The sequence below is a fragment of the Castor canadensis genome, chromosome 1, assembly GCF_047511655.1.
Source record: "Castor canadensis chromosome 1, mCasCan1.hap1v2, whole genome shotgun sequence".
In the NCBI taxonomy this organism is placed as follows: Eukaryota; Metazoa; Chordata; class Mammalia; order Rodentia; family Castoridae; genus Castor; species Castor canadensis.
Window position 1 is genome coordinate 200,090,284 of NC_133386.1, and position 26,071 is coordinate 200,116,354.

A 26,071-nucleotide genomic window follows, 5' to 3' on the forward strand; every position below is an offset into this window, starting at 1 on the left:
ATGCTTTTAGAGGTTTAGTTAGAGGTTATTAACTCTTGCTACTCTCTGTCCTTAAACTGGCATCCTTTTTTTTAGTACACTAAATTTCCAGCTCTCCTTGCCACTGTGTACCTGAGGTTTTAGTTTAGATGTGTGGAGATATAGGAAGTGGTGTTTGTCAGCAATCTACTGTCTTGCCCTCTTGATTTTCATTTCCTTTACTGCTAAGGACATTAAGTATAACATCAGATTATCTTCAAATACATCTTATTTGATTTTTTTTTTTACTATTAGTAACACTTCTTTCTTTCTCTTGCTTATTGCTCTGGCAAAGAATTCAATGACAATATTATGATAGTAATGTTTATTGAAGGTGAGGGGAAGGCACTGCAGGTGAAAGCAGTGGGCTCCAGCCAAGTGGAATAAAAGCAGTGGTCTTTGTTTCAAAGGACTTTTATAAATTCAAATGGGAAATGGTAGGAAAAATCAGAGTACTTGCAGGATTGGCTAGAGTGATTGATAGGCTTGATCGACAAGGTCTTGTCATATAACATAAGGCATTCTGTACATACATTTATGCTAACTCTCAGGTATTATAATTACATGTATGAAGTGTAATCAACATTTGTGTTTTAAGTAGAGGGCTTTTGCTTGAGTGATAATTAAGGGCAAGATTCCCCAAGGCTACCGTCTTTGGGAAAACTTACAACTGCAAAGGATTTACAATTGAAGGACTCTACAACTGCTAAGATTTTACAATTGAGCAATTTACAACTGCAAAGGATGGCATTGTGTTGAGATAAGGAGTTTAGAAATGGAATGCATTGAGAAAACCCTCATGGTGCCTGAGGGTCCCAAAATCCCTATTGCTAGTCTGGCTCAATTGTATATTTATTGAGTAGTGTAAAATGAGCCATTCTTGCATCACTGATGTACAACCAACTTGATATGTTGTATGATCTTTTTAACATGCTCATTTTGCAAATACTGTGTTGATGAATTTTGCATCTATTGTCATCAGGCAATTGGTCTATAGTTGTCTTTCTTTGTTGTATCCTGCTCTTGTTTTGGTATCACAATAACATTGATTTTGTAGAATGAGTTTGGAATCATTGCAACCTTTTCTGTTTTATGGAATTGTTTGAGAAGGATTGGTGATAATTCATTAAGGTCTGGTTTACTTCAACACTAAATCAGTCTCATCCTGAACTTTGCTTTTATGGGAGAATCTTTATTAGTGCTTTTGTTACTGGAAAACCAGTCCCCTGGCTTCAAAGCCAATTTAAAATTTACAAATAACAAGAGAATGGTTTTTGAGGGAAGGGGAATAAGGTTTATTATTTATCAGACTGTGAGAATCAACTAAGTGAGTCTTTTTATTTAAAGAGCTAGCTCAGTCAGTAGAGCATGAGACTTAATTTCAGGTTCATGGATTTGAACCCATCTTTCACCCTTCCTAATATCCACACTATGGCATATGTCTTTATTGTGTGGATATTAGCTAATTTCCCTAGTAGTACTCTACATGCTTAGTGGCATGTCGCCTGACTGTAAAGTTTCTGCATTTAAGCAGAGAACTGCTGGTCATCAGATGTCCTAAAATTCAAACTAATAGTCTTAGGATAGTCATTATCCAGAAGAATCTCTGCTTCAAGGTTCCCTTGGCCCACAGGTTAATTATATACTTGGTGCTGCCACTCCAGGTCAAACAGTCATTTCAGGCCTCAGTTTCTCCAAAATTATAGCAATTCCACGTTATTGGATCACCTCTTTGTCTTTGGGTACACCAATCAAATTAAGCCTCATGTCTATGCTGTCCAATAATGTCTGCTCTTCCCCTAAACACTCCCCTAAACCTCGACCTTAGTCAATCATGAAGACTGTGAACCCGAGCTCCCTCCTTAGAGCAAGGGGTAGTCTTGTATCAGAGATAAAAACTGAGGGGTCCTTCTGCCCCCATGTGTGTGCTGGCTTGCCCAACTTAGGTCCGGCACACACAAACACTCTTCTGCAGAAGTAAATTTTGCCTTTTCCATCAGCTTTTGAGTATGTGTCTAATTTGTGATCATGGGAACACTGCCATATGTCTAACAAGACTAAGAGGAGACAGGGAGAGTCAATCTTTCAAGCACTGTCATCTCACTTCTGAGAGAAAATATCCACCTTTTAAAGGGAAATGCAGCAGCTCAGCTTGACTGCATGACCAGATGCAAGTTCACCATGATTGTTGGCCTTGAATCTCCAGGTATCTGGCACCACTTCTCTGAAGTTGTATATCTTGGCTGGCAGGTTTACTGCTCTGGTGGTCAGTAAGAGATAACTGGTAAAGAGTTGTTTGGTCTAATTGGAGAGCAAATCTTTGTTACTGGATTCTCCAGCAGTTAGTCAGTGAGGGAAAGAATGTCAGTTACAAATCTGAGGTGCATCAGAGTCACAGGGTCAAGGCTCTTTCTATCTATCCTTATACTAATTATATGTCCCTGTTCCCAATTGGATGGCTTAAGTACAGTGAAATTTATAGGGTTACAGGTGCCAGGGTGCAGTCAAAGGCAACTGTCCCTTTGTGAAGAAGGGCCACGTGTTTTGCCCTTTGCCATGTAGCCCATGAAGCATAACCCCAATAAGGACAATAATAGGAGCCCACATCATCACATGGTCAAGAGTCATCTCCCCAGCACATATACTTATCATTTGACATATAGGCTCTTTCCCAAGCTAGGCCTCCATATAGCCTATACCTGCACATCCACCTTAGTCTATGGTTGCACATGCATCAAAGACTATTGACACTGGTTTATCAGGACTAAACACCTGGGTCCAGCTGACAAGGTTCCTAGGGTTGTAGATGTTCAGATCTCTAACCATTTCTCCTGAGGGCAATAGGTGAGGTTGAAGCAGATATGCTGATTAACATGGGAGCACATTAAATAAGTGGTATGGTTGTGAGTGCATGACCTGATGACAGTGTCTGCACAGGAATAGTGAGTATGGAAAAGCAAAGTCCTAGTGACAACACTTCCTGCCTGAGTAGTATGTATACATAGGTCACAGGATGAGTGCTCTGGAACCATAAAGATAAACCAGATAAGTAACAATAAGCAGTAGTTATGCATTCTGCCAAAAAGAGGTAGAAGAGAGCCAATAAAAACTTTTCACCATGGATCCAGCTGGTGGGGGTGGTTTCTGCCAAACCTATGGCAAAGATTAGGGTGATAAGTATAGCAACAGATATAGACAGGGAGTGACAATGCTTTACAGTAAAATAACTCACATAGAAAACAGTTCATTTATCTTGTTAGATAGTTGACTCCTCAAGCTTCTGCTGTGCATAGTCTAGTCAGCTCCCAAAATGACTAGAGCAGGGCTGTTGTCCTGTAATCTGTGGTCCCCTGTTGTTTCCTGGGAAGTGGAGTCTTGCCAAGGAAAGGCACTGATATTCCGGAGGGTAATCTTACATGGTGAAGCCAGATCAGTTATGCACTCACACTAGAGAGAAGCTGGCATGACTCGGCTGTGGTGGATCCAAGGAGCAATCTCTGCTACTTCAACTGTGGTAGGGGTAGACAAAATAACAATAAAAGGGCCTCTCCAATGAGGCTTTAGTGGTTGGATATTCCATTCCTTTACCCAGACAGCATCCCCTGGTCTGTAAGTATGCATGGGAGTTCACAGGCTGACAGGAAGACTCTCCCAGACCCAGTCATTGATTTCTAAGAGAGTCAACCTGAGGGCCTTCATCTGCTGCCTCAAGGTGAGGTCACCTATTTCCTTAAGGTCCCCCCTTATGCCATTGGTTAAGGGGAATGGGTGTCCATAAAGAACTTCAAAGGGTTAGAGCCCTGTCTGCTACATGGGACTAGATCTAATCCTTAGTAATATTATGGGTAGTAATTGACCTCACTTCAGATGGGTCTCCTGACACAGTTTTCCTAACTATAATTTTAGGGTTCTATTCATGTGCTCCACTTTTCCTGAACTCTGTGGTGGTAGACCATGTGCAACTTCCAGGTGATTCCTAAGCCCTTTGCCATTAGCTGTACCACCTTTGCCACAAAGGCTGGCTCATTATTTGACCCAATAGACACAGGTATTCTAAACCAAGGGATGATTTCCTTTAACAAACATCTGGCCACCTCCCAGGCCTTTTCAGTCCATGTGTGGAAGGCTTCCACCCATCCCAATAAGGTACCAACACCAACAGATATTTGCATCCTTGAGCTCATGGCATTTCAGTGAAGTCCATGATCAAGTTTTCAAGAGTAGTTCCACCAACACTCTGCACCTGGGGAGGTGCTCTTGGCCCTTGTCTGGGGTTATTTTTGGCACACAGGATACATCTATCACATACTGCCTTACTTATGCTGGAGAGCTTGGGGACATAAAAATGTTGAGCCAGGGAGGTCTCAAGGGCTGTTCACCCTGAATGAGTTCCTTTGTGGAACTGCTTGACAAATGTAGGGGCCAGAGACTCAGGTATGGCAATGTGGCCATCAGCAAACTCCCACCATCCATTTAGTAGAAAATTTCCCTCCTTAGTCTTAAACCAAGCCTATTCTTGTGGTATATACCATGGGTCACATTCAGTTAAGGGGCATGGGAACAAGGCAGCCATCAGAACAGTTGGGGCTGGTCCCCTTGTGAGGGCCACTTGTTTGGCCTCTTTATCAGCTTTCCAGTTTCCCTGGGCAATTATTGCATCTCCCTTTTGGTGCCCTTGGCAGTGTATAACTGCCACCCATATAGGGGCCCACACAGCATCTATCAGTTTGAGGATTTCCTGCCCATGCTTGATACTTTTTCCTCCCTAGTTAATGAGTTCCTTCTCTTTATATATGGGCCCCATGGACATGAATGGTGTGAAAGCACATTTAGTGTCAGTATAGATGTTTACTCATACTCCTGCAGCAAGCTGGAGTGCCTGCATGAGGGTGACAAGTTCAGTGTTTTGTGCAGAAGTCCTAACTGGCAGCTGGTGAGCCTCAATGACTGAGTTCAAAGTCACCAGAACATATATAGCAAAGTTCATGTCATCCTGGACAAAGCTGCTGCCATCTGTGAAATAGTCAACATCTGGATTGCCAATAGGCTGATTGGTTAGATCTGGCCAGCTTGAGAAAACCTCATCCACAACCTCTAAGCAGTCATGTTCCAGGGAGCCCAAGTCAATTCACAATAGAGTGGCTGAGTTTAGAGTCTTAACAACCTCCAGCTGGATGCACAGGTTATCATATAGCATACTCTGGTATTATGGAGTTAGTCAGCCAATAATTTCCCTTACACTCCATGAGTGTCAGGATGGAGTGGGAAATCCAGACAGTAAGTTCTTGCTCTAAGGTGAGCTTGTCTGCTTCTGTTACCAGGGCAGCGGTGACTGCTAGGGCATGCAAGCAAGGCGGCCAGCCTCTGGAAATGGCATCAAGTTGTTTTGACAATAAACCACCAGATGGTGTCAGGAGTCTAGTAGCTGAGTCCAAACCCCAATAGCTGTTCATTTTTGCTCATGGACACACAGGAAAAAGGGCTTCATCACATCCAGCAGGCCTAGAGCAGGGACATTTGTGAGTGCCTTCTTGATTTCTTTAAAGGCTTTCTCTTGCTCCCTCCCTCATACTAAAAGCTCCCATTCTTTCCCCATTTGTGACTTCATAGAGGAATTTGTCCCAGAAGGATTTTGGCAGAAACCTGCATCTCCCAAAAGCTCTGTAATTTGCCAGTAGGTCTTAGGGGCCGGAATGGAAAATACAGCCTGTTTCCTCTCAGGGTCGAGCCTTCATTGCCCCCAGGACAGGTGAAAGCTGAGGTATTTGACAGTGTTTTGGCCAATCTGGGCTTTTTTTCCTAGAGACTTTGTATCCTGCCTCCCATAAAAGAGAAAGGAGAAGGTTGTGTCACTTCCATACAGTCCTCCTGAGTTGGTCCTGCCAGCTGGAGGTCATCTATGTACTGGATGAGTGTGCAGCTGTGCTCTTTGGCTGAGAAAACTTTAAGGTCAGATGCCAAGGCAGCTCCAAACATAGTGGGTGAATTTTTGAAACCCTGTGGCAAATGAGTCCAGGATAGTTGCCCCTTTCCCCGATTATTGGAATTTTCCACTGGAAGGCAAAAATGGGCTGGCTCTGTGGAGCTAGATGGATGCAGAAAAAAGCATCCGTAAGATCTAGGCAGGTAAAAACTTTGCCTCAGATGGAACAAGGCCTAAAAGCATGTATGGATTTGGGAATATGGGGTGCAGTGACAGTTGCTGAATTTGCTGCTTGGAAATCCTGAACTGACCTGAAATCCTCAGTCTCTGGTTTCTGGACTGGCAATAAAGGGGTGTTCAAGGATGACTGACAAGGTTGGAGGATCCCATATTTTAAGTCTGTCAAAGTATATTTGAATTCTGACCTTGGACTTGGGAGGAATGAAGTACTGTTTCTGGCTGATGGAAATGACTCCAGCTTTAGTTCCACCATTACTTGGGGCACGTTTTGGGCCAGACCTTGGGGGTTATCTTCAGCCCATACACCTGGAATCTGAAGAGAAGCAGAGGAATCTCAAGAGGCCTACCTTCAGGGGAATAGAGCTGCCATTCCTCTTTTTGTGCACCCCTGAGAGTTAGAGTCTTTGCCTCAGATCCTCTCAACTTTAAGGTTGCTGTGCCATCTGAACCAAAAGTTATCTGTGTCCTCAGTTTGATAACAAGTCCCTGCCCATCAGGCCAACAGGACAATCAGGGAGATAAAGGAATTCATGCCTTACTTCATGACTCCCAAGATTTCATTTTCTAGCCTTTAAGAAGGAGTGGCAGACCTGGTCCCCTCTAGCCCCAATAATAGTTGTATGCTTATTGGAAAGAGGACCCACTGGTTAGGTCACAACTGAATGTTCTGTGCCCATGTTCACCATGAAATCAATGGGATGGCCCCCTATTTTCATTAAGACCATAGGCTCCTGGGGGCCTTACTGGATGGAGCCCAGTTTGCCCTAGTCTTCCTAGTCCTCCTCTTCGCCTTCCAGGCCTGCCAGACCAACAATGTTTTCCAACAAGGGACTGGTTCCCCTGCAGCTCTGGGGGAACCAGAGCTGGTTTGGGGCCTTTTGGGGTCTGGGTGGCCTTTTGGGAGTCCCTGGGCCATTGGGAACATTCATTCTTTCAATACCCTTCCTGATGACAGTAGGCACATTTTGCCCTAGTTCCTAACTAAGCTGGGAGTACACTGGGGGCATTTGTCATTGTTGGGGAGTGCCTCTGCTTCTGCCTGGATTAGCTTGCTGGGGCCCACCTGACTGTCCAGCAAGGGCTGCTGCAAGGAGGTCCATTTTCCTTTTCATCTTCTTGTCAGTCTCCCACCTAGCCTCCTGATCTCAATTGACAAAAACCTTCGTGGCCACCTCCAGAATCTGGCTAGTGTTCATTCCAGTGAATCCCTCCAGTTTCTGAAATTTTTGCCTTATGTCTCCCTGGGTCTGGAAAACAAAAGCGGTGTTGATAATCTGCTGGTTTTCAGTGGCTTCTGGGTCAAAGGCAGTGTAAAAATGGAAGGCCTCACACAAGTACTCATAGAACTGGCTGGGACTCTCATCTGGCCTTTAGAGGACTTCTGATGTTTTACTCATGTTCATGGCTTTTTCCCCTCCTTCCTTCATGCCTCCTAATAATGCCTCCTGATATCACTCAAGTTGCTGGTAATCTTGGTCATCATTTGGGTCCTAGTGGGCGTCTTTCTCTGGAAAATGGGCCTGAGCATATGCCTGGGCACTTAGAGTGTCCTCAGTGGCATGATCTTCTAACCACATTAGAGCTGCCAACATTATATGGCACTGCTCTTCAGTATTAAATAGAGTTAGGAGAAGCTGTTGACAGTCTGTCTGGGTGGGTTTGTGAGTCTGGATGATAGACTGCATCAAATAAATCAGGGCCTGTGGCTTTTCTGTGAAGGAGGGGGTATGATGTTTCCAGTTCAGGAGATCTGTGGTGGTAAAGGGATAGTAGACAAAAGTCCACCCTCCTTGTATTTGGCCTTCCTAGTCAAAATACATGGGGCTTTGTGATTCCCTCAGGGGCATCTGCAGGGCAGTTTGAGTCTGAGGAGAGGAGGGGTCCTCATGGAGACTGGTTAGATGTTTCCAATCAAGTGGGGGATGTGAGGTGAGCACTGGTGGACTCAGAGTGGGTATGGGGTCCATAGGACTCAGGTTGGTCAGGGGAATAGAGGCCCCAGAGGCTTCTGAACCAGATTTTACAGGTGTGACTTTCCCTTAAGCTTCCTCATCCAATGTTGGAGGTGGAGGTGCAGAACTGTGTGCTTGTGGCCGAGGTGGATAAAATGGCACATAGGGCGGTGGTATTTCCTCAGACACATCAGCCAGTACAGGCTCCTTTGTTTTCTGTCTACACTTGGAAGTTGCAGTCACCCTAGCTACCATAATTCTGCAGGCTTCCTCCAGGCAAGACCTTAGCAATGTGGGTGGCTGGGGACAGCATTTTGTCAGCAATGAATATAGGGAAATTGATCTGGGTGCCCAGGTATCCCTACAATTATTCTATGAACTTCATTAACCACAGTTTTATCTAATGACATTTCCAGGGACCACCCTACACCAAGAGCAGGCCAATCTACTTCACAAAAGGGCCTTAAGCTTGTTAGGAGTTAACTACATGGTCTCCAGTAAATCCCTTTTTAAAGTTTTTAACCATACACTCCAAGGGAGTTTTTACTCTGATTTTTACCCATCTCCTCTCATAACCAGATGGCAACAGGGATAGAGATTTTGGAGGAGAGGTAAAGAGGGGCCCTCTTCTCCAACACACAAGGGAGAACAATATATACCCCCTTATCAGTGACCTGTGCACTGTTGCCTGGCCAGGAACTGCACCTACTCAGGGTCCTCATTCACTTAGTCCATTTATGGCCACTTCCCTCATGGGATTTAAGTGTCTCTTTGGCCATAGTGAGTCCGTATAAACCCTGGACCAGAGGCCCTGTTAGGGCTCACCTTTGACCATATAAATTCTCCATAGACCTGTGGATTGGGACTCCACACTCTCTTCACAGTTGGGCTGTGTCTTTCACTTTCACACACTCTCACACAGAACAGTACTTCCACCCTGCTCCCCAAACCTGAGAGACATGATTTCACCCCTAACAGTGGTTACTGAGATGTCTTGCTGGGAGTTGATCAGACCCCCCTTCTGCCTCCTGAGGCAGGCTTGAATTCAAACCCAGGTTCTTACCAGTTCAATGGGCAGCACTCCCTTCGCTTTTTCCTGAACCTCACCAGGTTCTGTTGTGTGTCCAACGCCCTCACCCTGACTTGCTGGGAAGACAATCCCTCTTCTGGATAAAGCTGTCCACTGGTGTCTGGAGGGATCACTTCTCCCAGCAGTCCAGGGGACACACCCCAGTGACAAGAGATGTGAAAACCCACCATCTTCATAATGTCAGATGAGCCCCAAGAAAGGTTATGGGAATCTTGAACCGAGATATGGGACACTGAGGCAATTCAGCAGGAAGCTGAATTGTCCCAGCACAGACTCAGAGGATTCATGTCCCAAGGCTGAGCCCTGAGAACAAAGGGGTATCACCTTATATACCCTTACAAGCAGGTTACAGAAGCAAAAAGGAAGATCTAACTCTTGTATGATTACATGCAATGCTATAGGCTACTTCACCCTAGTGCTACATGACTTTCTACACCTAGTGATATGTGACCTTCTTCACGTTTGGATTCTTTAGGTTTTATCTCTCTGCTATGCCATCCCTTCCCCCCTGCTACTTTATCAGAACACAAGCTCGTCTGTTTCTTTTATGGTCCTCTTTCCTGTTACATTGGCAATGGTATTACATAAGTGGGGAATGCAATAGATTGTCAGGTAGCAAAACACATATATTGCTCCAATAGTTGCCAATTAGATTTTACTAACCTGGAAAATATCTGATAGAATAGATCTGATGCTATTTGAAATCCAAGAAAATAGTCTAGGAAACACATCTTTCAATCCAGTCCCTGTGCACTCCAGGATAGTTGTGTGATGATCGTGCATCTGTTGTAACTAAGTAGCTTGTCAAATTTTTCAAAACTAGGTTCTATCTGAGAGGAGGTGTAGACAGAAGTGCAACAGGACAATTTAACAACTGCATTTACATCCCCTTGTTCAGATAATATATAAGCCAGAACCATTTGATTATCTAGCACCACTTTCACAAAAGAGTTGAGTGAGCACTGTAGTTTGGAAAGGTATAAAGCAGTTCCATGAGCTATGATAATTAGGGTTTGAGACAGTTTGGAAAGAGATAGGCCATTTCATTATCTATGAAAATTAGGGTTTAAGGCCCATTGATGGGCAGCCACACCCCACCAGGTAAGAAGACAGAAACCAAAATGATATTCAAATCCACCTATATTCTTCCTATTAAACCATGAGTTACTCTAAAAAGCAGCTTCAAGAAGCTTTTCCAGTGAGCTGATTCTTGTACAGAAAGAACACAGAAAGGTGTAACTAGAGTACAGAGTAGACATTGGGTAGGAGTAGAAAAGATTCTTAAGCAATTAGTCATTTAGGGTGGTCCAGAAATTTGAGAAATACAAATCACAGAGAGGCACAAAAATCATTTCCTTTGTGAATAACTTGGATGGATATATAGTGTAAAAGTGGTTCCCTACTGTAAACCCCATACATTCTATCCAAGGGTGATTTGAAAGAGAACTAAGAAAATAAAAAAAAAAAAAGAAAATCATTTGATGTTTCACTGTTATTGCTATGGAATCAAATATCTTTTTATTTTGCCCCAATTTGGGTGGTATCATGTTATAATATTCTGGGATCCATGTTTTTATTTTATTTTATTATTCATATGTGCATACAAGGCTTGGGTCATTTCTCCCCCCTGCCCACAGCTGCTCCCTTAACACCTACTCTGCCCCCTTCTTCTCCCCCCACCCCCTCAATACCCAGCAGATACTATTTTGCCCTTATTTCTAATTTTGTTGTAAAGAGAGTATAAGCCATAATAGGAAGGAACAAGGGTTTTTGCTGGTTGAGATAAGGATAGCTATACAGGGAGATGACTCACATTAATTTCTTGTGCTTGTGTGTTACCTTCTAGGTTAATTCTTTTTGATCTCACCTTTTCTCTAGTTCCTGGTCCCCTTTTCCTATTGGCCTCAGTTGCTTTTAAGGTATCTGCTTTAGTTTCTCTGCGTTAAGGACAACAAATGCTAGCTAATTTTTTAGGTGTCTTACCTATCCTCACACCTCTGTTGTGTGCTCTCACTTTTATCATGTGCTCATAGTCCAATCCCATTGTTGTGTTTGCCCTTGCTCTAATGTCCACATATGAGGGAGAACATATGATTTTTGGTCTTTTGGGCCAGGCTAATCTCACTCAGAATGATGTTCTCCAATTCCATCCATTTACCAGCGAATGATAATATTTCAGTATTCTGATACCTCCTGCATTGTTCTGTTGACTGAGTATTGCCTTGGCTATTCGTGGCCTCTTGTGTTTCCATATAAATTTAACAGTAGATTTTTCAATCTCTTTAATGAATGTCATTGGAATTTTGATGGGAATTGCATTAAACATGTAGATTACTTTTGGGAGTATCGACATTTTTACTATGTTGATTCTACCCATCCATGAGCATGGCAGATCTCTCCACTTTCCATAGTCTTCCTCAATCTCTTTCTTCAGAAGTGTATAGTTTTCCTTGTAGAGGTCATTCACATCTTTTGTTAGGTTTACACCTAGGTATTTGATTTTTTTTGAGGCTATTGTAAATGGAATTGTTCTCATACATTCTTTTTCAGTTTGCTCATTGTTAGTGTATAGAAATGCTAATGATTTTTCTATGTTGATTTTATATCCTGCTACCTTGCTATAGCTATTGATGATGTCTAGAAGCTTCTGAGTAGTGTTTTTTGGGTCTTTAAGGTATAGGATCATGTCATCTGCAAATAGGGATATTTTGACAGTTTCTTTACCTATTTGTATTCCTTTTATTCCTTCTTCTTGCCTAATTGCTTTGGCTAGGAATTCCAGTACTATGTTGAGTAGGAGTGGAGATAGTGGGCATCCTTGTCTGGTTCCTGATTTTAGAGGGAATGGTTTTAATTTTTCTCCGTTAAGTATAATGCTGGCTGTAGGTTTGTCATATGTAGCTTTTATAATGTAGAGGTACTTTCCTTCTATTCCTAGTTTTCTTAGAGCTTTTATCATGAAATGGTGTTGGATTTTATCAAAGGCTTTTTCTGCATCTATTGAGATGATCAATATCTATTGAGATGATGGTTTTTGTGTTTGCTTCTGTTAATGTGGTTTATTACATTTATTGATTTTCGTATGTTGAACCACCCCTGCATCCCTGGGATGAAGCCTACTTGGTCGTGGTGAATAATCTTTTTGATGTGTTGTTGAATTCGGTTTGCCATTATTTTGTTGAGGATTTTTGCGTCAATGTTCATTAAGGAGATTGGCGTATAGTTCTCCTTTTTGGAGGTGTCTTTGCCTGGTTTTGGGATAAGTGTAATACTGGCTTCATAAAATGTGTTTGGCAGTTTTCCTTCCCTTTCTATTTCATGGAACAGTTTAAGGTGGGTTGGTATAAGTTCTTCTTTAAAGGTCTGATAGAATTCAGCAGAGAATCCATCAGGTCCTGGACTTTTCTTTTTGGGGAGATTCTTGATTTCTGCTTCAATTTCATTTTGTGTTATAGATCTACTCAAGTGATTAATATCCTCTTTGTTCAGTTTTGGATGATCATATGTATTTAGAAATCTGTCCATTTCTTTAAGATTTTCAAATTTATTTGAATATAGGTTCTCAAAGTAGTCTCTGATGATTTCCTGGACTTTGATTGTGTTTGTTGTTATCATCCCTTTTGCACTCCTGATTCTACTAATTTGGGTTTTTTCTCTCCTCATTTTAGTCAGGTTTGCCAGTGGTCTATCGATCTTGTTTATTTTTTCAAAGAACAAAGTTTTTGTTTCATTAATTCATTGTATGGTTTTTTTGGTTTCTATTTCGTTCATTTCAGCTCTTATTTTTATTATTTCTCTCCATCTATTTGTTTTGGGATTTTCTTGTTCTTGTATTTCTAGGAGTTTGGGATGTATCATTAGGTCATTGATTTGGGATCTTTCAGTCTTTTTAATATATGCACTGATGGCTATAAAGTTTCCTCTCAGGACTGCCTTAGCTGTGTCCCATAGGTTCCGGTAGGTTGTGTTTTCATTTTCATTGACTTCCAGGAACTTTTTAATTTCCTCTTTTATTTCATTGATGATCCATTCTTCATTAAGTAATGAGTTATTTAGTTTCCAGCTGTTAGCATGTTTTTTCTCTTTAATTTTGTTGTTGAGTTCTACTTTTACTGCATTGTGATCAGATAGTATGCATGGTATAATTTGTATTTTCTTATATTTACTGAGACTTGCTTTGTGCCCTAGGATATGATCTATTTTGGAGAAGGTTCCATGGGCTGCTGAGAAGAATGTATATTGTGTAGAGGTTGGATGAAATGTTCTGTAGACATCAACTAGGTCCATTTGATCTATTGCATATTTTAGATCTTGGATTTCTTTATTGATTTTTTGTTTGGATGACCTATCTATTGATGATAAAGTGGTGTTAAAGTCTCCCACAACCACTGTGTTGGCATTTATATATGCTTTTAGGTTTTTCAGGGTATGTTTGATGAAATTGGGTGCGTTGACATTGGGTGCGTACAGATTGATGATTATTATTTCCTTTTGGTCTATTTCCCCTTTTATTAGTATGGAATGTCCTTCTTTATCTTGTTTGATCAATGTACGTTTGAAGTCTACTTTGTCAGAGATAAGTATTGCTACTCCTGCCTGTTTTTTGTTGTCTTTGGCTTGGTAAATCTTCTTCCAGCCTTTCATCATAAGCCTATGCTTACTTCTGTCAGTGAGATGGGTCTCCTGGAAGCAACAAATTGTTGGATCTTCCTTTCTAATCCATTTCGTCAAGTTGTGCCTTTTGATGGGTGAATTAAGTCCATTAACATTAAGCATTAGTACTGATAGGTAATGTGGTGATTCCTGTCATTTAGTTGTCTTAGTTGTTTGAAGGTTTGAATGTGTGTACCAAAGTTGAGGTACTCTCTACTGTATTGCTTTTTCTTTTCCTGTGGTTTGGTGCTTCCTGTCTTTTCATGGTTAAGTTGGGTTTCACTTTCTGTGTGCAGAATCCCTTGCAGAAGGTAGCAGGATATAAAATCAACAAAGAAAAATCATTAGCATTTCTATGCACTAACAATGAAAAACTGAAAAAGAATGTATGAAAACAATTCCATTTACAATAGCCTCAAAAAAAATCAAATACCTAGGTGTAAACCTAACAAAAGATGTGAAAGACCTCTACAAGGAAAACTATACACTTCTGAAGAAAGAGATTGAGGAAGACTATAGAAAGTGGAGAGATCTGCCATGCTCCTGGATGGGTGGAATCAACATAGTAAAATGTTGATATTCCCAAGAGTAATCTACATGTTTAATGCAATTCCCATTAAAATTCTAATGACATTCATTAAAGACATTGAAAAATCTACCGTTAAATTTATATGGAAACACAAGAGGCCACGAATAGCCAAGGCAATACTCAGTCAAAAGAACAATGCAGGAGGTATCACAATACCTAACTTCAAACTATATTACAAAGCAATAACAATAAAAACAGCATGGTACTGGCACAAAAACAGACATGAAGACCAGTGGACCAGAATAGAGGACCCAGATATGAAGCCATACAAGTAAACAACTTGCCTTTGACAAAGGAGCTAAAAATATACATGGGAGAAATAGCAGCCTCTTCAACAAAAACTGCTGGGAAAACTGGTTAGCAGTCTGCAAAACCTGAAACTAGATCCATGTATATCACCCTATACCAAGATTAACTCAAAATGGATCAAGGATCTTAATATCAGACCAGAAACTCTAAAGTTGATACAGGAGAGAGTAGGAAATACTCTGGAGTTAGTAGGTGTAGGTAAGAATTTTCTCAATGGAATCCCAGCAGCACAGCAACTAAGAGATAGCATAGATAAATGGGACCTCATAAAGCTAAAAAGCTTCTGTTCATCAAAAGAAATGGTCTCTAAACTGAAGAGAACAGCCACAGAGTGGGAGAAAATATTTGCCAACTGTACATCAGACAAAGGACTGATAACCAGAATATATAGGGAACTTAAAAAACTAAATTCTCCCAAAACTAATGAACCAATAAAGAAATTGGCAAGTGAACTAAACAGAACTTTCTCAAAAGAAGACATTCAAATGGCCAGAAACACATGAAAAAATGCTCACCATCTCTAGCAATAAAGGAAATGCAAATTAAAACCACACTAAGATTCCACCTCACCCCTGTTAGAATAGCCATCATCAGCAACACCACCAACAACAGGTGTTGGCGAGGATGCGGGGAAAAGGGACCCTCTTAAACTGTTGGTGGGAATGTAATCTAGTACAACCACTCTGGAAAAAATTTAGAGGCTACTTAAAAAGCTAGACATCGATCTACTATTTGATCCAGAAATACTACTCTTCGGGATTCACCCAAAAGACTGTGACACAGGTTACTCCAGAGGCACCTGCACACCCATGTTTATTGCGGTACTATTCACAATAGCCAAGTTATGGAAACAGCCAAGATGCCCCACCACTGACGAATGGATTAAGAATTTGTGGTATATATACACAATGGAATTTTATGTAGCCATGAAGAAGAAGAAAATGTTATCATTCGCTGATAAATGGATGGAATTGGAGAACATCATTCTGAGTAAGATTAGCCTGGCCCAAAAGACCAAAAATCATATGTTCTCCCTCATATGTGGACATTAGATCAAGGGCAAACACAACAATGTGATTGGACTATGAGCATGATAAAAGTGAGAGCACACAAGGAAGGGTTGAGGATAGGTAAGACACCTAAAAAATTAGCTAGCATTTGTTGACCTTAATGCAGAGAAACTAAAGCAGATACCTTAAAAGCAACTGAGGCCAATGGGAAAAGGGGAACAGGAACTAGAGAAAAGGTGAGATCAAGAAGAATTAACCTAGAAGGTAGCACCCACGCACAGGAAATCAATGTGAGTCAATGCCCTGTATAGCTATCCTTATCTCAACCAGCAAAAACCCTTGTTCCTTCCTATTATTGCTTATACTCTCTCTACAACAAAATTAGAAATAAGGGCAAAATAGTTTCTGCCAGGTCTTGAGGGGGTGGTGCGGAGAGGGAGGGGGCAGAGTGGGTGGTAAGGGAGGGGGTGCGACAGGGGGGAGAAATGACCCAAGCCTTGTATGCACATATGAATAAAAAAAAAAGAATTTCTTGCAGAATCTTTTGTAGTGGTGGCTTTGTGGTCACATATTGTTTTACTTTCTGCTTATCATGGAAGACTTTTATTGCTCCATCTATTTTGAATGATAGTTTTGCTGGGTAGAGTATCCTGGGGTTGAAGTTATTTTCATTCAGTGCTTGGAAGATCTCACCCCATGTTCTTCTTTTTGTGTTTCTGTTGAGAAGTCTGCTGTGATTTTGATGGGTTTATCTTTGTATGTTACTTGTTTTTTCTCTTACAGCCTTCAATATTCTTTCCTTAGTTTCTGAACTTGTTGTTTTAATGATGATATGTCATGGGGTAGTTCTATTTTGATCTGGTCTGTTTGGTGTCCTGGAGGCCTCTTGTATCTGTATGGGAATATCTTTCTCTAAATTTGGGAATTTTTCCATTATTATTTTGTTAATATATTACGCATTCCCTTCACTTGCACCTCTTCTCCATCTTCGATGCCCATGATTCTCAAGTTTGGTGTTTTGATGGAGTTGGTGAGTTCTTGTATTTTCTTTTCACCGGTCTTGAGTTGTTTAATTAATAGTTCTTCAGTTTTTCCTTTCATTACCATTTCATCTTCACGTTCTGAGATGCTGTCTTCTGTTTGTTCTATTCTGCTGGATTGGCCTTCCGTTTTGTTTTGCAGTTCTGTTTCATTTTTTCTGAGGTTTTCCATATCCTGGGTGGTGGTTTCCTCTTTATTGTTGTCTAGTTTTGTCCTGAGTTCATTTATCCATTTATTCATCGTGTTCTCTCTTTCACTTTGGTGTTTATACAGTGCTTCTATGGTTTCCTTTATTTCTTCTTTTGCTTTTTCAAATTCTCTATTTTTGTTGTCTTGGAATTTCTTGAGTGTCTCCTGTACATTTTGGTTGACCCTATCCAGTATCATCTCTATAAAATTCTCATTGAATACCTGTAGTATGTCTTCTTGTAAATTATTCTTGTGGGCTTCTTTGGGTCCTTTGGCATAGTTTATCTTCATTTTGTTGGAGTCTGGATCTGAGTATCTGTTTTCTTCATCTCCCTCTGGTTCCTGTACTAATTTTTTGCTGTGGGGAAACTGGTTTCCCTGTTTTTTCTGTCTTCCCATCATTGTCTTTCGTGTTGTTATTGTCCCTGTACTGTGTGCAATTAAGTATTTTCTAGCTTGTAATAATGACAATGGTAATATTTAGAATGGATGGGTGAGCTGAGATGGAAAGCAAGAAGTTAAAGATGGGGGAAAGCAAATACACAGACAAGAAGGAGAAAACAGAACAAGGTATCAGACAAGAAAGTTTCAAAGGTATAAACAGGGAGCGTTAGTGTACTAATTGACAGTAAGCTGAACAGACATTCGAGAGACAGAGAGAGGATTGAAAATCAAAAATAAAAAAAGATAAGAATAAAAATAAAAAATCAGTAAATGAAAGAAATATCTCTATATAAAAATGCATTAAAATAAGATGAAAAATAGAAAATTAAAAAAAAAACCAAAAAACCAAAAATCCAAAAAACCTCCAAGTTCAAATGCAATGAAGTTTCATTCTTAATAATTTCAGTGTCTGTCTCAGTCTCCAATCCTGGTGATGGTGCCTCAGATGTTGTTCTGTAGTTGTCTCATCAAAGGGGACGCATAAAGTAGAACAAAACTACACACACACACACACACACACACACACATACACACAAAACCCACCAAGTGTCCCATGTTCAAATGCAATACAGTTTCAGTAAGTTTTTCAGCATGCAGGTGTAATTCGGTTGTTCTCTCTTCAAGGGTAGGGAGAAAAGGAAAAAAAAGAGTCTCGGGACATTTCTGAGAATGGTTTCTGCAGCTGTGGCTTGCCTGCCCACTGCTGTCAGCCTGCTGTTGCTGGAGGCGTTATTTATGCAGATCTCTGGGGTGAGCTTAGCACTCACCTGGCCCCACAGGCTTTGTTTGCTCAGAGTTCTCCTGTGCGGGAGCCTCTGCTACAAGCTTTCCCCTTTCCAAGCACACTGGGAAAGGTGACACTGCACCTGCATTGTCAGGCCTGTGTGTTTATTTACAGTTCATGTGGAAGGTAGGTCTTCCCCCCTCTCCTGTGGAGATTTCCTCCCACCGCCACTTTGACAAGCTTTCCTGCTCCTGATTACTGGGCGGTGCAGCTGCTCCTGCCAGCCGCCATGTTTGTTTACAGTTTACGTGGGAAGTGGGTCTTCCCTCCTCTCCTGTGGAGTTTTCCTTCCTCCTCTACTCTCACCAGCTTTCCTGCTCCTGGTTGCTGGGTGCGCGCCCTGCCCCCGTGCCCACCAGAGCTTCTCCAGCCCACCTGGCTTGTTTATTTACAGTCCCGGGAAGGATTCCCTTCCCCCAGTCTTCAGCACTCATCACACCCCACCCTCTTTCCCACGTGTCTTTATTGTTCTTATTGCTTATTACTCAGTTCTCTTTTTTCCCTGGGTGGAGGCCAGTCTGTCCAGGGGGTTATGCTGCTCTGGCCCAGGCTTGTCCGTGGGAGTACCATGGTATTGCGAAGCTCACCTGGTCTGCATTTTCCCACGCCATCTGGGCGCGGGCGACTGGCAGTCTGGGGGCCCTCCTGGTTTCTCCGTTTAACGTGAAGTGGAGATTCTCTGCTCTGGCTGGAGGTTTGGAGGGGTCAAAGTTATGCCTCTTCTCCGTGATTATGCCTGCAAAGTGTGTCTCCAGCATCTCTCCAAGATTTCACTATAGGAGGCTCACTTTCTGCTTCCTCCCTCTAGCCGCCATCTTGAAATCTACCTGGGATCCATGTTTTCTTGTAGTTGACATCAATTAAATTCCAGTAGGTGGTATCAGTTGCAACCAAGGGAAGAGCAAGACAAAGTACATTTGTGGCATTTTCAGGTGGATAATGAATCATTATCACCATATATGCAATGGTTTGAGCCATGGAGTCAAGTGTTGGTATCCATTCCCCATCTGGAGCCTGAATAAAATCTATAACAGAATGACCAAGAGGTTCACTATGATCTGTAACAGATTGGGCCCTGAGAAGGCAGATCCAGCAGTTTACCAAGTGTATGGAAGAAGCCAGTGTTTGGGCAATGCAATCCACTGAGTTATCGTTCCATCCTGCGGAGAGGATACAAAGACAAAAGGAATGTAAGAACATTCATTATGCCTTTTTCCTGAATAGAAACCTTAGGTCTTCCAATGGTTGACTTTCTCATGGTGTTCTGGATGCAATGGATATGCCTCCACCAGGCACTTTTTCATGCTCATGTGATGCACCCACGTCTTGATTCCAGCTAGCTTCAGAAGGTCTGAGTTGTCAGGAGCATGTTGTGAGGCCATTCCCCACACTTTCTTCCAGTTGATATTCAGGACTTGCTCCTTCTGAGCCTTCAGAAGCTCTTGATCCCCAGTCCCATAAGGATGTTTCCAGCTGAGGTGGTGTCCTGGAAGAAGCAAACTTATGTACAATGGTTAATATTTGACCTAGCTGTTGTACATACTGTTTTAGTTTAGTCTCCTCACTTACATTTATATTTTCACCTCTTACTTGAGGGGCCAGGAAGGGTCTCCCACATACTGTCTCAGACAGGCTTAACTGTAGCCCACTTCTAGGAACCACCTGTACGTGGAGTACGGCAATTGGCAGTACCTAGTCCCATTTTAAGTGGGTTCCTTGGCATGGCTTAGCTATCAATGTTTTCAAGATATGATTTACTTTTTCAGCTTTTCCAGTAGATTGAGTTCTCTGTGATGTGTGACATCTCCATTTAATATTTAAATTTTACTTACTCATTGAGTAATATGTGCTATGAAAGAAGATCCATTATTACTCTGAATTGAAGATGGGGGCCCATATCTTGGAATAATCTCTTTAAAATTATGGTCACCTCTGATGCTTTTTCCATTCTGGTGGGATGAGCCTCAACCCACCCAGAAAAGGTGTCAGCCAGCACTAACAGAAATTTAAAAGTTTCCAGTAGTTTTTGGCATCTGTGTTAAAGTCCACTTGTCTTCAAAGGGATATTTTCCTACATTCTGAGTTCCCTTCTCCTGAAGTCTTCTTTTTCAGTTTAGTGTTGTTCTGAGCACACAGGGGCAATTTTTAGTGACCCAATGTATTATATGATATAACTGGGAGCCCTACAAATAAGGTCAGATGAATTCTTCTAATGTCTTGCGATCATAATGAGTGCTCGCTGGTAAAAGTTTTATTAGTGGGTGGACAAGTGCCTTGGGTAGAAGTATCAATCCATGAGAGTTTTGCCTCAATTTTGAGGTGTTGTCTCACTTATTGAAACCCCATTCCTGGGCACCTTTTCATCTTCTTCAGTATATTGAGGTTTATACAAGTCTAAGTCTAGTTGGGGTATAAGGGTCCCCAGAACCCATTCACACTTGTCAACTCATTTGTTGCCTTTTCAGCAACCTGATTTCCATGAGCAATATATGTATCCACCTTTTCGTGGCCAAGGCAATGCATGATTGACACTTGCTTAGGTACAGCCACAGCCTATATTGGGGCCAGAATTTCTTGGACATATTTAATTTCCTTGTTTCTGTTTAGAAGTCTCCTGTGAACATACACTACTATAAAAGCATATTTTGAATCAGTGTATATGTTTATCTTTTTTCCTTTGAGAGTTGCAAGACTCAAGTTAGAGCAATTAGTTCAGCCTTCTGGACTGAAGTCACTGGGAGCAAGGCTGCTGCCTCCAATACCTGTTGTCCAGTAACTACTGTGTATTTGGCCCATCTTTCATGAACACTATTGTCCATAAAGCTGCTGTCATCAGTAAACAGATCCCAATGTGTTTCTGACATGGGCTGGTCAAATAAGTCCAACCTGCTAGAAAACGCAGTCTCAAGGACCTCAAAACCATCATGGTGTTATGATTCATCTACTTGAGTAGGGAGGAGGGTTGCAGAGTTTAAAGTTGATACAATTCTTAATTTGAGTCAGATAACAGCCTCCCTTATGTTCTAGTAGGATCAACACCTGATGGGGCACATACATTACAATGGGCTGCTCCAAGGTAAACTTCTCAGACCCTTGGAGTAGGTCAAGGGGGCAGCAACAGCCCGTAAACAGGGTGGCAAGCCTCTGGCTGTGTTATCAAGTTATTTTAAAAGCAAGGAACAGATCATGGAACATCCCCCAACATTTTCAAGAGGACCCTGAGGTCCAGACCTTTCGTGTACATACAACTTGAATTCCTTTCACAAACCTTGCAATTCCAGGTCTGGTGCTGTCATGAGGCTTTGTTTAGGGTTTCAAAAGCCTTTGGACATTCCCCTGTCCAAATCAATGGTTCTGTGTCAGTTCATTTTATGGTTTCATATAAGGGTTATAGTATCAGCCCAACATTTGGAATTCAGATGTAACAAAAGCCAACCTTTTCCCAGGAACCCATGCAGTTCTTGCCTATCTTTGGGGCACCCAAGTTAAAAATGGCTTGTCTCCAGTCAGGCCTAAGGCTGCAGGTTCCATAACTTATCTGGAAACCTAAATATGTAACTTGTTGCTTCCAAATTTGGGTCTTTTTCTATGACAACTTGTAACCACATTGTGCAAGATAGTGTAGCACCATAATGATATTTATAAGTTTGTGTTCAGGATCAGGGCTGGCCACCAGAAGGTCAGCCATGTATTGTAATAAAACCCCTTGGTCTAATTGCAGACTTTGCAAATCTCTTGCTAGGCTTTCACTAAATAGGGCAGGTGAGTTTTTAAATCCCTGTGGCAAGACTGTCCAACAATATTGGGTGATAACCTAAGTATCAGGGTCTTGCCATTCAAATGCAAACAGTAGTTGAGATTCTTCTTCCAAAGGGATGCTAAAGAAGGTATCTTTAAATCTAACACAGAGAACTATTCATAGTGACCTGGCATTGTAGTTAAGAGGGTGTGTAGGTTAGGCACTGTTCGGTGGACCCTCAGATCCTGTACAAATCTTTATTCATCAGTGTGGGGATTTTTAGTAGGTAGTATCAGTGTATTGTAAGGAGACTAGCAAGGCCAAATACGTCCGTGATTCAAAAATCTGTTTAGGATTGGCTGAATTCCCTTCAAAGCCTCTTTCCTCAAGAGATACTGTTTTCTCTTAGGGTAAGTGACTCCTTTCTTTAACAATACTTTAGTAGGAACCACTGAGGTGACTCTTCCTGTGAATCCATCTGCCCATACTGCTTTACTTACTTTTTTCATAGACTTCAGGTGGTATCGAATCCATTGCAGCTTCTTGGCTTCCAAGCAGTGACTGAAGTTGGAGAGCATTGTCAGGAGGTACCTGTAGGTGGGCCTGTTGCTTTCCAAGTGAAAAGGTTATTTGGGCATTTTATTTATATAATAATTCTCATCCTAGTAGAAGAATGGGACAGTCAGACATATAGAAAATGGTGGGTTAGTTTCTGCTCATCTAGCTTGCATTGTAGAGGTTGAAGCACTGGTCAACATTTGGCCTGTCCCAATACCCCACCCTGGTGCCAGTAGTGCCAATCAATGATGTCAATTTTGAAATCAGAACAGAATAACTGTGTCTAGTATCCAATAGGAAATCAAATAATTGGGTCCCCACTGAAAATTTCACCCAAGGCTTGAAACCCCTGGCCTCATCATTCATCACTGGAGTCTAGGTCCTAAAAAGCTCTTGGTCCCTGCAAGGACCTTTTTGGCTCTTAATTTTCTCCCTTGCGTTGGGCACTCTCTTTTCCAGTGACCCTCCTCCTTGCAATAGGCACATTGATTTTTCCCCAACTCTGGATGCCCTTGCTATCATTTCTTTTTGTCTTTCATGAACCCCTTTTGTTGGTGCTGCAAATAACATAGATCGGCCTTGATTTCTATTTTTCCCTGGCCTTATAAATCTTTTATGCAATCTCAACCAGTTGTGAGGGATTCATGCCAACTACTCCATCTACTACTGTAATTATCTACTCATATCAGGAGCACTCTGCCCAGTAAAGTTCATATCGACCATATGTAGGTTCTCAGTGGCCTCTGAGTCTTGGTCTGTGTATTTCCTATAGGTCTGATACGTCCGTTCTAGAAATTCAGAGGGGTTTTCATTGCCCCTTTGCTGCAGCTCTTGAATTTTATTTGAACTTGTTTGTTTGGGTACCACTTTTCATTGCCATGCAAGGATGCATCGAGAATAATAATTTATCACAGTATTGCATTGCCTATGTCAGTAATAGGCTCCCAACTTAGTTGGGTTATTGGCATAGCCTTGTCAGGTGCAGGGCTGCAGTTGGGATTCTCATCATATAGATGTCTGGCTTCTTCTGTGCTTTCCCTGTTAGCAGTTGGCGCTCACCTGCTGTGAGTAAGATACTCAATAAGGTTTGTACATCAGCCTAAGTAGGTAGATGGGTGCAAAAATTGTGGTAAATAACTCAGTCATTTTCGAAGGACTCCCCCCCACCTTCTATGTTGGGTTTTTTCAGGTTAAGCAAATCTGAGGCTGAGGAGGGACTATATGCCCAGTTAAACCCAGTAGTCTGCCCTTGGGCATCACTCCTATCGGGAGTTGTCTTACTGGAAATTCACTGAGAGTGATTCCCTGGTCCAAATAGCATGTTCTGGCAAGTTTTGAGGTGCAGTGTGCATCCCTGATCTTTGCAATCCTTCAACTAGTGCTGACCACATAGAGAGGGAGTCAGATTGTCCAGAACCTCATCCCTCCCCTTTCTGTCCAAATCCTGGACCAAAGGTGTGGTGTAAGTTCCCATTAAAGAAACACCAAGAAGCCCTGGTTGCTCTGAGCCTTTTCTCTCTCAAGGACACTTGCTGCTTCGAAATGGAGTGGGGCACTAGGCTGCAGTGACACAGAGGCTGGGGCATAGTTGGAATGAAAGGGATTCATTCCATTCACATTTGTCAAATCCTCTGTGTCCTCTTCTTCTGGGGCTTGGCTATCTTCTTTTATCAAATGTCTTGCTTTTCTCTGCATGATCAATTTATTCCCTATCAGTTCAGAGTCTTCATTGTGCATGGGGATAAATGCTTGCACATATGGGATTTCATCCCATTTACCTGCATTTTAGCACAATGATTCCAACTGCAAAATCATATAGTAATTTAAAGTACCATTAATAAACCTTTTTACAGTTTGTACCACTGCCAAACAGAATTAAAATAGAATATCATATGCTTCTTTTTCATAGACTTATAGCTATAATTTGGCCAATCTGCCAGAATTTTTTCCCAAAGGACTTCCAGATGGGACAGATGTTGTATTCCTATGTTAAACAACACAAACAAACAATCAGATGGGAGTTTCCTCCCCAGAGCCAAGAATAACAGATGAGAATTTTTAACAGAAGCCAGAAAGGAGACACAAGTTCCCCCTGAGCCAGATAGGATATTTAACAAAAGAAAACACCAGCTGGGGACAGTAATTGTCCCTCAAAACAGATCCCCAGATTCCCCAGCCCCATTCAACCTGAGATTTTCCCCCTAAAATGGAGCCAACAGATTCCCCGTTTTGAGGGACCAGGAGAAGATTCCAGGGTGACCTCCCCAGACAGGCAGAGTCAGGTTTCTGGATGCCAGGGTGGAGACTTATCCAAATTGTGGTCAAGGCATTGCAACTTCTTACAGATTCCCTTTCCTTTTCCCCAAGTGTCATTTAAACAGCCAGAGACCTGTTCCTGGTTCCTGGAGAAGACAATTGGAGTTCCTCAGAGTTAATCTTATCCCAGCAACTGCTAGGAATTGTCACTAAGTCTTTCCCCAGCCTCAGTCACGAGCACCTCTGCTGAGATCCAGTAAGAGGTTGACCCCAGGGCCTCTTAACACTCAAAGGTGTAAGGACCCCCTGTGGGTCCCATCTAGGCTTTGCCAATCTTTTTGCCAGAAAACTGGTGCCTTGGCCTCAATGCCAATTCAGAATTTAAAATGTTTTTTAAAGAAAAGGAAATAAGAATAAGATTTGTTATTTATCAACAGGAAGAATCAATGTCTCAAAGCACTATCTTCCCACTTGTAAGAGAAAATGTCCACCTATTAAAGGAGAATTCAGGGGCTCAGCTTGACTGTGTGACCAGATGCAACTTACCATTGCCATTGGCCTTGATTTTCCAGGAGTCTGGCACCAGTTCTCTGAAACTGAATGTCTTGGTTGGCAGGTTTACTGCCTGGTAGACAGTAAGAGATAAGGGGTAAAGAGCAGCATGGAGAGCAAAGACTCTTTGTTACTGGTTTCTCCAGCAATTCAGTGAAAAGTGAAAGAAAGTTTAACCAACAAACAGAGTAAACATGCCAGCAGGCAAGCTGGCTATACAAAAAGTTTTCTTTCTTTTGTGGTCCCTGCTATACTATAATCTCAAAAAAGTAGAGACTTTCAGGAAATCTTTAAGCAAATTAGATGCCTTCTTCTACTCATAAATCATTCATATCAACCTCGCCTAAGGCCACCAGATTCATGAGATTTGTGTAGTGATTTAACTCCCTTATGGTGTCAAAACTATACATACCCTGTACTATGCTAAATACATGTTAGAATAGTGAATACTTGAGATATATTGCTATTATAATATATCTGAGATGCATTCATATGCTATCAGTTGGTATGAGAGGTCCCCTGATAGTTACATGAGGAAGTTTTGAAATCAGTAGTCTATACTGTTCATAAGGAAAATTAATCCGATAATATTTTTGGTGTGGATTTAGCTCTTAATATTCCAGATTTAAGGTATAAGGAATCCTTATTCAAATATTTTCTGCATTTCAATACATGCTCTCATTTTTTTAAAGCTTTATGAAAACATTTTATGCTGCCCTAATCT

At 41.7% G+C, this 26,071-nt stretch overlaps 1 protein-coding gene across 2 annotated transcripts in view; it reads left to right on the forward strand.

Moving 5' to 3' along the window:
• LOC141413899 (solute carrier family 22 member 10-like) overlaps positions 1-26,071 on the forward strand; it is a 75,785-nt gene that overhangs the window by 21,847 nt on the left and 27,867 nt on the right. The gene's annotated exons all lie outside the window — the stretch shown is intronic.